The sequence below is a fragment of the Mercenaria mercenaria genome, chromosome 12 (assembly GCF_021730395.1).
Source record: "Mercenaria mercenaria strain notata chromosome 12, MADL_Memer_1, whole genome shotgun sequence".
NCBI lineage: Eukaryota > Metazoa > Mollusca > Bivalvia > Venerida > Veneridae > Mercenaria > Mercenaria mercenaria.
Window position 1 is genome coordinate 19,695,716 of NC_069372.1, and position 6,946 is coordinate 19,702,661.

General features: G+C 32.2%; 1 long non-coding RNA gene across 1 annotated transcript; it reads left to right on the forward strand.

The window, feature by feature from the left end:
- Nucleotides 1-391: 391 nt before the first annotated feature.
- Nucleotides 392-5,579, forward strand: LOC128547250 (uncharacterized). Its single transcript, XR_008366408.1, has 4 exons — nt 392-1,022; nt 2,175-2,285; nt 3,094-3,174; nt 4,693-5,579. It is a non-coding gene; the product is annotated as an uncharacterized LOC128547250 (long non-coding RNA).
- The last annotated feature ends 1,367 nt before the right edge of the window (nt 5,580-6,946 follow it).

The window sequence follows — 6,946 nt, forward strand, 5'->3', positions numbered from 1 at the left end:
CAATGATGGTTACATATTGCCGATTGTACGAGCATTTCTTTTTTTCTTTTTTTTTTTGAGTGGGGGGGGGGGGGGGGGGGGGGGGGGTGAAGCTGCGTTTACCTTATTACTACAAATTTAAAAATATGTTTGGGGGAATTGTTGTCTTACAAGTATTTAGTTTTCGATTCGGGAATTTTTTAAACTAGTTTATGTATTTATACATTTCTTAATTTGAAATTACATTGAGCTTTAAATTGATTAATGTACTAATATACGTTCACCTGTTACTGGCTTGATTTCACTGTCACATTGCTCACATCGTACTTGCATAACTTGCTCACACCTTATTTGCATAACTTTCCTCCACCATCAAAGCTGAAAAGTCGCCATATGACCTATAATTGTGCCGGTGTAGCGTGATTATCACACGGTCGTGACCAGGTCCACGGTTTATATATGTTTTTCAAAACCTGCCCAAATGCTTATTCTTTGTTCAATATTTGCAAAATTTTGCATATCAAATTCTCAAAGATAGCTTTTGTAAATTACATAATTTGATTTTGATTTTATATTCCTGAAATTTAAATATATTGATTTGAATATGCCCAATTTGACGTATTTTACCGGCTTTTATGGTGCTTCAGAAAAAACTTGCAGAACACAGTAACTTATCTTTTTCACGAATCAGATTGTCTTAAAACTTGCTAGAGGTGTTAAATATTGTGCATGGGACTGTTGTTTGTGAATAGCTACTCAAAATAATAAGATTTACACGCTCTGAAAATCACCTTTTTGTCTAAAAATTTACGAAAAACATGGCCGCGGTGCGCAAATAATGAGTTGGTTATTTCAAAAATGTCCTATTATTCTTCAGTAAAACTTCTTGTTAATTTAAGACTCTAATAACTTGCTTGACATACCCATAGGCAAATATCTGTTATCGGTGTAATTACACCTTTGGAGAAAAGCGTGATTCGCACGTTTTAATTTCATCATTCGCCGCCTGAAGAGACAAGATGGTGGAGCTTGCGAAATCGAAAGTAAGTAGATCTGCACTTTTGAAATAAAATCTTGTAGATTCTAGATCTTTCTGATTGACAGTCACTTGTTTATCTTATTTATCTGTTTCCACATATAATATGGATCTAGTAGATTACATACAACCAGTTTAAAATAATAACACCTACAGTAGCGTGCGGGTGCTCTAAGACTTCTTGAAGTTCTTCAGCCAAAGCCTGGCCAGAGTGACATAATTTTACAATATAGATCTAGGTCTACTAAGCAGTTGTAATTGTGAATTATTAGCTGTTTTCAACTACTGAAATTCGTAAAAGTGATCCGTAATTAGATGTTCAGTTGGATATGTAATCCAAAAATTTAAAACGGGATCCATATCATATGGAACAGAGGAGATATTGAGATGTTTTGAAATTAATTTAAAAAAAACATTTATCAAAAGGGGATTCGGTTAAAGGTAAATTTTATCTAACGTCGCTTTGTGAAACAATGAACATAAGCTCTGTAGAGCTTTTGAGCGACCCTTTTTTAAGAACAGTTAAAACCAATTATACCTTACCCCCAGCAATTTGCGAGTACCCATTTACAGCTGGGCCGACTGAGGCAATCATGATAAAGTGCCTTACCCAAGGTCACACCGCAATGGGAGTTGCCAGGAATCGAACCTGGGGCCTTCACCTCTGTAGGACAGCGTATTAGCCCTGTCAACCAATGCATCCGCACGAGTTCTTCATTGATTTATGTTAAATTATGTGGTATGTAAGTTGTTGGCTCAGCTCAATCCAGGGGTCGTGGGTTCGAGCCCCAGTGGGGTCAGGACTTCTCGTATGACACTAGTACTGGTTATTCCAAGAAGCATGTGATCCAGATCATTTTACTCAGGAGTTTTAATGTATATATAAGTTACTACAAAATTAATGCTAACTAAAAAAAATCTTTCATCATTATACATTATGTTATCTATGGTGAAACTTTATATAACTAAGAAAATGACCATTGATACTTTCCCATTTATTGATATTGAGTTGAATTAATATTAATTAGAAAATAGTATGTTCCAAGTGGTGATTTTTTTTTCATAAAATAAAATTGTCTGCATTTCAGATATTTCCTCATAGCTGATCCCTCCACTGTAACAAACCTATATTATCAACACATATAAATGTATATTTCAGATTGGTACTTGAAAGTCAATGGTTGATCATGATGACCATCTTTAATTTAATGGGGAAAGATTAACCAATATTTGCAGCTGGAGAGGCTATCACCACAGTTCAATGACTTAGGTAAGGATGGACATTCTTACAGATCTATATGAACATGGTGAATGGTTCTTTATAAAAGTATTTGTAAGTTATACTATATAAGTTACAAATCTCATAGACTAGCCACTAGACTGATAATTAAGAATTATTAAAAAAAATCCAACTTTGTCATTTTACTTACTTTGATGTAATAGTGTCAGATGCCACTCTAATTTAGTGATTTTATTTTGGAGAAATTACTTTTATGTAATCACAGATTGTAGACTAGCTATATTCACAATTTTAGAAATATTTTTTTTAAATATATTATAATCTAGGAGCTAGTATACAGATATCAGTGTGTTTACTGGCAAACATGCCATTAGTGCATTATATAGACATGATAATTTGTAGTGTCAGTATTACAGATATGTTAAAAGGAAAAGTATGGCAATAGGATTTGGAAAAAAAAACTTTGCCCATATTTATCAAAGTTCTTAGACTTAAAAATCATTCTAATGTTAAGATTTAGAGAGTAAAATACTTAAAGTTTGTAAAGCAGTTAAAGTGTTTTCATTATATTATGTATGTATGGTGACAGTTGACATTAAATATTTTTGATAATGCAAAATTTCTCTTGTAAGGAAATCTGGAGAACTTTATGAATATTGAAATCTTTGTCTTTGAACTTGGAATACTTACCAAAATGTAGGTACAGTGTATGTAGAAACTGAGTCCTTTATTTGCTTTTATAACATGTTATTGTTTTTTTTTTACCTCTGTGCTTTATATCATCTTTGCACTATAGATTTTTTCTTAAAAGTAATCTAAAAAATTAATATACTTCCAGTTAAGACAATGAAATAGAAGAACTTCATGCTAACACTTGCATCAGTGGAAGTACTTCTTATTGGATAGAGAACTTTACAAGGTCAGTGATATTTGTAATGTTTTATATCAATATTTTGTTTTGCCTTTTTAAACTCATCTTAATGGAGCTGTGAACTGCATAGGTGGATTATCCATCATACACAATGTTTAGCTCGACTACTCAACCTGGCATAAGCATTGGTTCAAGTTTATTTCTTAAGTTAAATATATTTTAGCTTTCAAAAGATACTGTATGCACATGTTTTGACAAGGGACACTGTCAGCAATATTTTCAGAGTGATGCCCCATTTTTATTTAGAAATTTGATTAACAATTTATCCATAATGATAATTATCTCTGCAATGTATTGCAGTAAGGGCCAATTTACAAGGCTAGACTATTGATAGACTAGCTTCTGTTTTATCATAATCAGCTACTATAAAGCTACTGTTCAGTACACAGATTGCATGTGACAATTTTCATCTTTACAGCAAATCACTTCTTACCTTTACAACAAGTTTAGAACACTTGATTAAATCAGGGCTTAATAGTGATAAGATACAATAGTACTTTCATTTTATGATGAATCAAGTTTTATTACAATGATATTTAATTAAAATGCAATGGAGCACTTCATTAATTTCTAATAAAATCCAGCAGTGATAATTTTTTCTGGTTTCATTTTGTTACTTAGATTAATCATAATAATTGAATAAAAAGTACTTGTCACTTCTCTTATTGTGTTTTAAATACATTTTAATTATTTTTGTTAGATACAGGTAAAGTTTTTCTAAAAGGATGAGAATTGCGTTGCTGTAAGAGTTAAATTTTAATTGGTTGGGACATTACTCAACATGACTGAGAAATTACAATTAGTATATCATCAACTAAAAAGTGTGTATATTCTGAAAAAAAGCTGCATTTCAATCATTACAGACAATAAAATGCAAAATACTGGAAATAACCAATTATGTATGTACATATCTCTAAAATTTATGATCCTCTGACATGGACTACATGTCAAGTCCACAGGTGTTTTATGAATCCTTATCAAATTGGTTTGGACAGGATCCTGTTTAGTGGGGATTATAAATATATAGGGAATAAATTTATGCTAGTTGACCTATAAGAAAATGTAGGCTAAAATTGTCCATATAGCTAGTTTGGTCAGAATTTGGATAGAAAATGAGCATTTATATAAGATCTTGTCATCAAACCTATCGAAAACCAAGGTAGGTAACTCTTGGTTGAAATTTTGACTTAAAAGAATTGAGCACAAGAACTTTAGAACACCATCATATCATGTGTTTTCTTGTTTTTTTTTCTTGTTGTTGTTTTCTTGTTTTTGTTTTGTTTTGTTTTTTTGCTACATTAAAATGTTGAATGTCAGTGTGACCTTCATATAAAGTAGCATATTATTAAGCAAAAAGCAGACTTGTTAAAAAAAATGATTTTAAAAGGAAAATGTTTTGGATAAAACCAAATTTAGCTATTTCAGTATGCAATATATTTGACATTTGATACTGCAATTAACTTAATTAAGTGACATCATTATAAAATATTTTTCTATCTGTTTTAGGTCAGCCATCAGCTTTTGAAGTTGCTTTCTTGGCACATCATGCTGTCCAGTGGAGTTCATACCATATGCCAGGCCTTTATACATGGTCAAAGAAGATGAATTTGTTATTCAATTTGTGAAATTTGATTTAAGGAGGACTTTCATATATGATGATTATATTCAGCAGATTATCTTCAAGTGTGCACTTCATAGAATCACAGTTTCTAGGAGGTTTTCAGTTTAAAGTCAGATTAATTGAAAAATAAGTAAACCTATCATACTCACCATGGCATCGGCATTGGCATTACACCAGTTTTAAGTTTTTCTTACCAGTCCATATTTTAAAAGGACCTTTTGAAAGTATTGAAACTTACAACAGTAATTTATCATCATTATACCATGTTTTAGGCAAAAGTACATAACTCCATCAAGGATTTGACTGAACTATGGCCCTTTGAAACTTTTGTCACTTGTTTATAATAATAGTCTCTATAGGCAAGAGTTAATAACACTATAGGGTAATTTGGTTGAATTATGTCCCTTTTGGACTTTGAAATTGGTTCAGTTTTTGTACAAGTCCACATTTTGACATATAGCTTTGAATCTTTCAACACCAAGTCTTACCATTACAATAATATAACTTAAAATAGTTGTTCAACATCATCACCCACATCATATGACACAAGATGCATAACTCTTGCACCAAAATTTAATAAATTATGCCCTTTTTTGCTTAAAATATACTTGTATAGTGTTTTGATACACTTTATCTTTATCTCTCATATTACATAATATTTTAAAACAGACTTAGTTATTATGCAATATCTTCATCAGCCATTGGAGCCATTAGTTGGTGTTTAGATCCTATAATTGTAAAACATTAAATAAATGTTGAAAGTTTCATAAAAGATCGTTTCTTTAATATGATTTTCCATATAACTCCCATCCAGTTTAAACCCATCCAGTTTGTTAAACACTTCTTGAAAAATATTTTTAAAGAGTCTTAGAGTTTCATACCCGATAACTATAATTGAGCCGCGCCATGAGAAAATCATCATAGTGGGTTTGCGACTATCATGGATCCGGACCAGACTGTGCATCCGCGCAGTCTTGTCAGGATCCATGCTGTTCACTAACAGTTTCTCCAATTCCAATAGGCTTTAAAAGCGAACAGCACGGATCCTGAATACCCAATTATTTATACCCGTTTATGCAGAAATCAATCCTGAATAATATTATTTATCATAATGGTATATATGTCTAAAACTAAGACCACTCGTGCGATTATCATGGCTATACCCGAAACCGTGTGATTCTCACGCCGCCGCGTAGTTATCGCAAGATACGGAAACCTTAAGACAACTTTTAATATGAAATACTTTATTACTTTTCCCATTTTTTTTTCAAAATATGTTGCTTTGATGCTCACTTTAGAGTTGCTACGCACCAGAATATTAAATTAATAAATAAATACCCCGCAAAAAATGCCTAGTACCCGCCCAGGCCCTGGATTTTTTTAATAGTTTATTAGCTCGTGGTTATGCATTTCAGTCCAATTTAGATGAAATATATTGAATAACTGAAACTATTTTAAAAAGAAAGGCACATATTTTCATGAAAAAAAAACTCTTTTTTTTCAAGGTATGTGGCTTTGATGCTCACCTCCGAATTGATACGCGCCTGAATAGCCAATATTTTATACCCGTTGATGCAGAAATCATTCCTGAACAATTTTATGTATCATTTTGGAAAATATGTGTACAACTAAAACCGCCCGTGCGATTATCACGGCTATACCCGAAACCGTGTGATTCTCACGCCGCCGAGTATTTATCACAATATACGGGAACCTTTTAAGACAAATTTTAATATGAAATACTTTATTAATTTTCCATTTTTTTTAAAATATGTTGCTTTGGTGCTCACACCCGAGTTTCTTCACACCTGAATATTAAAAAAAAAAAAAAAAAAAAAAAATACGCGATTAAATGCTGGAATTATTCTTGAAAAAATTAATACATCGTACTCGTATTTTATATATGTCTTAAACCAGGAAGGTCTAATATGTATCAGTTGTTCCAGCTTAGACTAACAACGTCCGTTCGATTTTAACGGCCACACGCCGAACCGCAAAAATGCTAAGTAACCGCCCTGCCCTGTTTATTTTAATGAATCAACTCGTCGTTAAACATTGATTTTAATGCACTACACGGAAAAATCACGTCGAAATTAATTCCACAGGATGCTGTGTTGCCACGCAGATAATTGCTCAATA